The 8,964-nt window shown below is 37.0% G+C and overlaps 1 pseudogene; it reads left to right on the forward strand.

The window, feature by feature from the left end:
- The first annotated feature begins 1,874 nt into the window (after nt 1-1,874).
- LOC137221530 (AN1-type zinc finger protein 1 pseudogene) lies at nt 1,875-2,962 on the forward strand (annotated as a pseudogene).
- Nucleotides 2,963-8,964: the final 6,002 nt, after the last annotated feature.

Here is an 8,964-nt window from a genome sequence, read left to right on the forward strand (position 1 = left end):
AGGGAAAGAACCATCTGAAGGGATTAGAGGGACAGTGGCCAGTAAGACAACATGAAGGTGAAATAAAGAAGTTTTCAGACATTAAAAAAAAAAAAAGAAAGAATTCATCACCCAGAGCACCTGCACACATGTTATAGAAGTCCTTCAGGATAAAGGAAAATGATAACAAGTGAAAATAATGATTTATGCAAAACAATAAAGAACACCAGAAATGAGGAGATGGAGTTCAAGACCCACGGAGAAATATGTGTGATTTTTAAAAAATTATTTCAATCTCTTTAAAAGATAATTCACTGTTTAAACAAAAATAAAGAAGTATTGTGGAATTCATAAGTTGTGTAGAGGCAAAATGTATGCCAGCAATAATGCAAAGACCAGGTAAAGAGAAATGGAAGTATGCTATTGTAAATGTCTTATATGTGAAGTGATATCACGTCAGAGGTAGAATATGATAATGACTTACACCATGAGCCCTAGAGCAGCCTCCAAAATAGAAACAACAATAAAAAAGCCAAGAAAAAAAATAAAGTGGAATCATAGAAAATATTCAATTGATCTAAAAGAAGGCAGGAAAAGAGATCAAAGGGAACAAAAATAGATAAGAGAAAAAGAAAACAAGTAACAAGGTGATGATTTACAGCTAACTATATTAATAATCTCACTAAATATAAATAGGATAAACATTGCAATTAAAAGGAAAAGATGATCAGATCTGATACAAAAAGCAAAAACCAATTAAATACTGCCTACAAGAAACACACTTTAAATATAAACGCTAATAGGCTAAAAGAAGAAGATTGAAAATGATATATTATGCCCATACTAATCAAAGGATAGCTGGAATGGATACATGAATAACAGTGCAAATAGATTTCACAGTGAAGAATATTATCTGAGATAAAGAAGGTTATTTCTTAGTGATAATGGGGTAAATTCATCAACAGCACTTAAAAATCTCACATAATTAATCACAAATATAGAGTATCAAAATGCCTGAAACAAAAACTGATAGAACTGCAAGGAAAAATACACAAATCCACAGTTATGCTCAGAATAATTAATATGCTCTCAATTACGCCCTCAATAATTAATAGAACAAATAGAAAATCAAGAGTATTGCAGACTCAAACAACACTATAAACAAACTTGACCTAATTAAAATTTATAGAACCTCTTGCCAATAACAGTAGGCTACACATTCTTTCAAAGTTCACATGGAACATTTATCACGATAGACCAGATCCTGAGCCATGAAAAAAGTTTCAATAATTTTTAAAAGATTCAAGTCATACAAAATATGTTCTCTGGGGCTTCCCTTGTGGCGCAGTGGTTGAGAGTCCGCCTGCCGATGCAGGGGATGCGGGTTCGTGCCCCGGTCCGGGAAGATCACACATGCCGCGGAGCGGCTGGGCCTGTGAGCCATGGCCGCTGAGCCTGCGCGTCCGGAGCCTGTGCTCCGCAACGGGAGAGGCCGCAACAGTGAGAGGCCCGCGTACAGCAAAAAAAAAAAAAAAAAAAAAAAAAAAAAAAAATGTTCTCTGATCACAATGGAATTAAATCAGAAATCAATAACAAAGATATCTGGAAAATTTCCAAATGTGTGAAAACCAAATAACACAGCTCAAATAACCCATAGGTCAAAAACAAAATCAAAAGGAAAATAAGAAAGTATTTTGAACTGAATGAAAAACAAAACATCAGAATTTGTAGGATGCTACTAAAGCAGTGCTTATAACATGCCTGTATTAAAAAGAAGAAAGGTCTCGAATCAGTGACTTCAAGTTTTTTTTATTTTTATATAAAAAAAACTTTATTTTTCAGTTTCTTTCTTTCTACCATAAGAAACTGAAAAATAAAGAACAAGTTAGCTCGCGGCGCTGGGAGATGGCGGAGTTGGACATTGGGCGGCACTGCCGGGTGGAACAGTGCCGGCAGCGAGATTTTCTTCCATTTGTATGTGATGGTTGTTCAGGAATATTTTGCCTTGAACACAGGAGCAGGGAGTCACATAGCTATCCTGAGGTTACTGTAATTGAGAGACTGAAGTCAGATACACATACATCTTACCCATGCTCATTCAAGGACTGTGCTGAAAGAGAGCTTGTGCCAGTTATGTGTCCTTATTGTGAGAAGAATTTTTGCCTGAGACATCGTCATCAGTCAGATCATAAATGTGAAGAACTGGAAATCCCTAAGTCTCGTATGGCTGCCACTCAGAAACTTGTTAAAGACATTATTGATTCCAAGAGAGGAGAGACAGCAAGTAAACGACGGAAAGGTGCAAAAAATAGTGAAACAGCTGCAAAGTTAGCATTGATGAAATTAAAGATGCATGCTAATGGAGGTAAATCATTGCCACAGACGGAAAGAATTTACTTTCAGGTTTTCTTACCTAAGGGGAGCAAAGAGAAGAGTAAGCCAATGTTCTTTCGCCAGCAGTGGAGCATTGGAAGGGTCATAGACTTTGCAGCTTCTTTAGCCAGTCTTAAAAATGACAATAACAAATTAACACCTAAGAAATTGAGATTATGTCATAGTACTTCAGGAGAAGCCTTACCCTTGGATCATATTTTGGAAACCTGGATTGCTAAGGAGGATTGTCCTTTATACAACGGTGGAAGTATTATCTTGGAATATCTGAATGATGAAGAACAGTTTTTAAACAATGTTGATTCTTACTTGGAATAGTCATTCAGGGAGTCAAGCTAGAAATCACGAGGAAAATTCATTGTTAATCAAATTCTTTTACTACAAATACTATGTATTTTTTATTTTTAAAACTTGCTTTTTATTTCATATTATGTCATAATTTACATTATCAGTCTTCTATTAAATTGGATTTGAATTTTTGTGTTTTCAGGTTTAACTATGAACTGACATTTAGCAAATTCTCTTATCTAATTAACTTTTATTAGGTTATGCTATAATAACAACAACAAAGATATATTTCTCATTTGGTTAATGTCGGCTTTGATTGGCTGTGACTCTGCTCCATGTTGTCTTTACTCCAGAATCTAATGTGAAGGAATGACCCTTTTTGGGGACATTGCCATTCTTATGGCAGAAGAAAGAGATGGCTCTTAGAAGATAACATGTATCACTTTTGCTTTACGCAAGACACATGACCAAGCCTACCATCATGGAGCCTTAGTATCCACCTACATCATGATGTATAAATTGATGTGTATACATGAACCATAGAAACTTAGAGGTCATCTCACTCACTCTTCAAAGTTTGTGGATGAGGAGTCTCAGGCCTAGGAAGGGAAAATTATTTTCTTGTTGTCACCTAAGTGCTTTGGGGCATATCTCTGATTAAAAAACTCCCTCCAGTAGGATTCACCATTTTATCTGTATCATATAGTACAGATAAGAAGAAAGATGGGATAGCTAAACTACATTACAAGTCCTTTATATATATACCAAAGCAAAACACATGCCAAAAGTAACTACATTTTACCAACACATTAAAATTAATGCTCCTGACTGATGTATTCTATCTATACTCAGCAAAGTACTACTATAGAGAAGAAATAGAAGTTATTTCTGTTTGTTATTTGTCCCTTTCCTACTTTGCGATAGACAGGGATAGTGGCTTTAGGTTTAATTAAAGGAATAAACTCACAGTGTTTATTTCATCTCTAATTCTTTCTTCATATTATTTTCATGCAGTGAATGGAGATAACTTCTGACTTCTATCAGCTGCTTATACATTCATTTATTAACCTAGTATTCAAGTACCTACTAAATGTAAGGATTTGATTCTAACTGCAGTGGTGGATACAATGAAGAGATGTATACGTACTTAAAACTATAATACAAAGCAGCGTGGCAAGTGCCAAAGAATATATAGTAAGTATAGCTATGTTCTAATAGCTCTTTTATCAGAAACCATAAGACCAGAAGTAGAAATAATATTTAAATATATTCCCAGATACCAGACAGTTTTAATACAAATACCTTAGCATCTGCATAATTACTTGCACAGGGTAGATGACCAACACATGTCTCATGAATTGAACTGAAGCTACATATACCGGAAAAAATACCAATGTGGGTTGAAAAGAAGGGAAGTAAGGCGAACAGAGATTGAGCTACACTTGAGACTAAAGAAGAGGTCCTGTCAATGATTAGAAAAGAGACAAAGCAGCATGGAGGGAAGGACTTATGTCATCTGGTCCCAGATAGTGGAGCAAACTAGTCTGTAAGAGACACAGGTGCCAGCATTCTTGGAGGCTCTATGGACGGGAGATCCGGCCTGAGAAGTCTCCTAAAGAGAACAAGATTGTGGGCACGAGAGGAAGTACCCCCAGTGTCTCGTTTCCAAATTACTCTGAAATCAGATATCTTTCTCAGGCTTTCTTTTAGGGCTTTCAGTTGAGTCCGCTTAATATAATTCTAGGGTTGGCTGTCCCCACCCCTCCTTAGAATCTTTCTACCTGCTCACAGGCGACTAGAATTACAAGCAGAAAACCCACAAGTAGAAAAATGTTTTAAATTCAGATAAATATCTAACTACAGTATGATACAAATGAGCTTAAGCTTCATATAATCAGCCAGTAAATACACATGAATAATAAATTACTAGATTTTTCCCAGATTTGTCAGATTTTATTCCAGGCAGTTTTCAGATAAGAAGCCTTGGAGAACCTGAAGAAGGTAAAGGCTACAGATGGAAGGATCTGAGGAAAGTAAAATTTACATTCCTCACCTCTTTGACCTGGGCGACAAAAATTGTGAATTAAGATATTTGGTCACATAACTGTAAAGATAGCTTTGGTTTCATAAAGTTCTTGTCTTATGTTTATTTTTTGTCTTTTTAAACCAGGGAAGTTCTCTGGGAACTTAACTGAAATATCACAGAAGCATTAGTTCCAGTCCCTTTTTCAACATTGGTATAGTGTATTTTGTTTTTCTCAGTGTGGTACATGGAAATAAAATTGATGGACTATAAAGTCTATTGTATTTGAAAGATTAACCTACATAAGCCAAAATTTCAAAAACCTGTAAAAATATGCAATAAAAATTGCTTTGACAATTTTTGAGGAGCAAACATTTTATGATCTAAAATACTTAATGTGTAACTGTCATTGTTGCATCTGACACAGATTGTGTCATGATTACAGGAAGGATCTGCTGAAATGATTATATGATCAGAGACTACTAGATCTGTAGGCTCAGTAGTAGATAACTGTAGTGGGGTTTCTTTGTTGTTCTTTTTTTTTTTTTTTTTTTTTCTTTTTCTGCTTAGCATCAGAAGCCCCTCCTTTTGTTTGGGAAACAGAAAGCATTTGTGAATCTGTGGGTTGAAGTTCAAAAAGCCTGACTCTTTTCCTTATTCCTTCCTTATTCCAAGACAGGCATATGACCTAAGTTGGGTCAATTGAATATCCTTGCCATAGCTGTGAGTAAGGAGTCGTGTTACTAGGAAGGAATAAAAGATTAGAATTAGTCAGTGGGCTTCGATTGCCTCATTGTGTCAGGGTCCAAGTGTCCAGCAGCAGTGGTCCCTTAACCAGGCTGTACCTTTCGCCATGGATCTGGCTATGTGCTCTCCCTAGGTTGCCAAGCTATCTGGTAACCATCCAGGAATTTTTTTTTCTACCTAAGGACACCACAAACCGTTTCAGTTTTTGCCTAACTGATACCATCACTGTTTAGAGTCATGGGAAAACCCTAACTAGCCTAAGGATGCTGCAAGGCCAATGTATGGGCTCTGCAGTTTCCTAAGTAATGATGAAGAGCCACCAAGGCTAAGCTCCAGGAGGGACGAGTCACCTAGCTTGATTACTGTGGTATACTCAGCTCCTAGCTCAGGGCCCTAGAACACATATTCAGTAAATTTTTACTTGATTCTGACCTGAATGAATAAAATAGTAACACCCACCTCTAGGCCTCCTCAACATCTATTTAAAATTTTTGGATCCTGTCTGCTTTTAGTGTAGATTTTCCTTAGGAAGGAACAGAACTCAAAAAAAGATGACACTAAGGTTTTAAAATCAAATAAGTAGGAGGCTGTTTTTCCAGTGGCAGAAATGAAGTCAGGAGTAAAGATTAGGTTTCTGCTGTGATAAACTGAACCTGTTAAATGCTATGACTGACATTTCGTAACTGTAGGTTAAACCGTTATGTCACTCATTAGATAGCTCTGTATTTGTTTGAAAAGTACAAGAGTCCCTCCTACTGGACTTTGATCTAGCAGAAACAACTGTTACCTAACAACCTCAGCCCATCACTGGAACACCTGTATGAAGAACGTTCTTTAGTTTATTTAAATGGTTTTGCATATGTAATTTATTTAAGGCTTCAAAATGATTAGAAAACTTTTTATGGTCCTGCTTTTGTCGTCTGTGACTCTTGGGGAGGCAAGGAAATCGTTTCTCAGTTTTCTGAACACAGAAAAGACTGAAATACTATTTTTCACAAAGACTGAAGAAACTGTCGTTGTAAGGTCAAGTTACAGAGGTCAACAGCCAAACTCCAGCTACCTCTTTGTACAACTAGAAGATCCTAAAATGCTCCAAGTGGTGAATATGACTAAGACTTTATCAGATGTTACCAACTTTACCATAAACCTGGTGACAGATGAAGACGGGGAGACAAATCTGACCATTCAATTGTGGGATTCTGAAGGTAGGCAAGAAAGACTCATTGAAGAAATAAAGAATGTCAAAGTCAGAGTGCTCAAACAAAGACAAGACAGTATTTTCCAGACATCAAACCTTATTGATAGAAATATCCTTATGCTTTTTCCGCCAATGCTACTGTTAAATAAATGTGCATTTTGTTGTAAAAAAAAAAAAAAAAAGAACAAGTTAAATGCAAAGTCAATACAGGAACTAATAAAGACCAGAAAGGAAATCAATGAAATAGATAACAGGAAAACAATAGAGAAATTAATAAGACCAAAACTTATTTTTTTTTAGACGATAAAGAAAATTGATAAATCTCTAGCCAAACTGACCAGAAGGTACAAAGCACCAATATCTGGAACAAGAGAGGTGATATTACAGATTCTACAGATATTAAAAGGATACAGTTATAAAAAACCTTACGCCTAAAACTTTGACATTTGGATGAAATGAACAAAATACCTATAAGACAAATTACAAAAGAACTCTTAAGAGGTAATAAATAGATACTCTAAACAAGCCTAGGTCTATTAAAGAAATTGAATTTGTAGTTAAAAATCTTCCCACAAAGCAAACCTCAGGCCCATTGACTTCCATAGTGAATTCTCCTGAGCATTTAAGGGAGAACTAATACCAATTCTACATAAACCCTTTCAGAAAATCAAAGATAAGGGAATACATCCCAACTTATTCTATGATGTCAGCATCACTCATCATTTATCTAAATTTCACCATACCATCTACCAAAAATTATCTTATATTCATGTGGATATGATAAATATGGGGTAAATGACAGTACAGTTAGTACTCTTAGTATTGTTGAGGTAGTACAGTCCTTTTTTTTTTTTTTTTTTTTTTTTTTGTGGTACACGGGCCTCTCACTGCTGTGGCCTCTTCCATTAAGGAGCACAGGCTCCAGACGCTCAAGCCCAGCGGGCATGGCTCACGGGCCCAGCTGCTCCGCGGCACGTGGGATCTTCCTGGTCCAGGGCATGAACCCGTGCCCCCTGCATCGGCAGGTGGATTCTCAACCACTGCGCCACCAGGGAAGCCCTTAGTACAGTCCTTTTTGATTGACTGACTATGGCAAAACAGTGATTGAATAACAGACTAATGTCAACCACAGAGAATTTTAATAGAAGCTGAGAACATGTAGGCTATCAAACAATTCAATGAGCGTAGAGCAATAAATAACAGTTTCTTTCTGGCTCATGGAAGGTTCAGTGTGAATTTTCCTCTTCAGAAGGCTCTCCTGGAATGTCTCCTTCAAATGATGGACTCAGGGATCCACTTTTTGTTCTCTCTGAGGTCTTTTTTTGCAACAAGTCAATTGGAGAAAGAGTACACCTTTGCACTGCATGTTTCTAGCCAGCACTGAAACAGATCATAGGGCACTTCTGCCTATATCCCACTGATCAAAACTCAGTCCTATGCCTAGATGCAACAGGAGCTCAGTATGTAGTTGTGCTGTATGCCCAGGAGGAAAATAAAGCAATTTGGTGCATGTTGCATTATATCTGCCATAAATATTATGAATACTTTGTATAACAGCATCAGGATCCACAAACTAAAACCATGATCCATATCTAACAAGATGACATAGGTTTAAAAAATTCTATAAATCCACTTAAATCAAAATTGTAAAATAGGGCTTCCCTGGTGGCGCAGTGGTTGAGAGTCCGCCTGCCGATACGGGGGACGCGGGTTCGTGCCCCGGTCCGGGAGGATCCCGCATGCCGCGGAGCGGCTGGGCCCGTGAGCCACGGCCGCTGAGCCTGCAGGTCCGGAGCCTGTGCTCCGCAACAGGAGGGGCCACAGCAGTGAGAGGCCCTCATACAGCAAAAAAAAAAATTGCAAAATAAAGATTTGACTAAACATCAGCTAGTTAAAATATGGATCAAATATGTATTAATTTGAGACATTAATTGAAGTATGAAATCCAGGTTAAGATTTTCTCTCTGCACCATTCAGACTATCCTGAAATATTGTATTCAACCCTAATTGATGCACGAAGAGAACAACTGACTAATGGGAGTAGGCCCAAGGATAATATTGGGTTGGCCAAAAAGTTCATTTGGGGTTTTCCGGAAGATGTTTCAGAAAACCTAAATGAACTTTTTGGCCAACCCAATATAACTAAGGTGGAAAATTGAAAATTTTCACATGATAATTAGTTGAAAGAACTATGAAAGTTTATCCTGAAGGAAAGATACAGGGATAACAAATAGCTGTCATAAAATATTTGAGTGAGGGGATCATTTGAAACAGAGATCACACTTATTCTTTATGGTTCTTGAGATTAGTACAAGGACCTTTCAAGTAGAAGGATAAT

The sequence above is a fragment of the Pseudorca crassidens genome, chromosome 3 (genome assembly GCF_039906515.1).
Source record: "Pseudorca crassidens isolate mPseCra1 chromosome 3, mPseCra1.hap1, whole genome shotgun sequence".
In the NCBI taxonomy this organism is placed as follows: Eukaryota; Metazoa; Chordata; class Mammalia; order Artiodactyla; family Delphinidae; genus Pseudorca; species Pseudorca crassidens.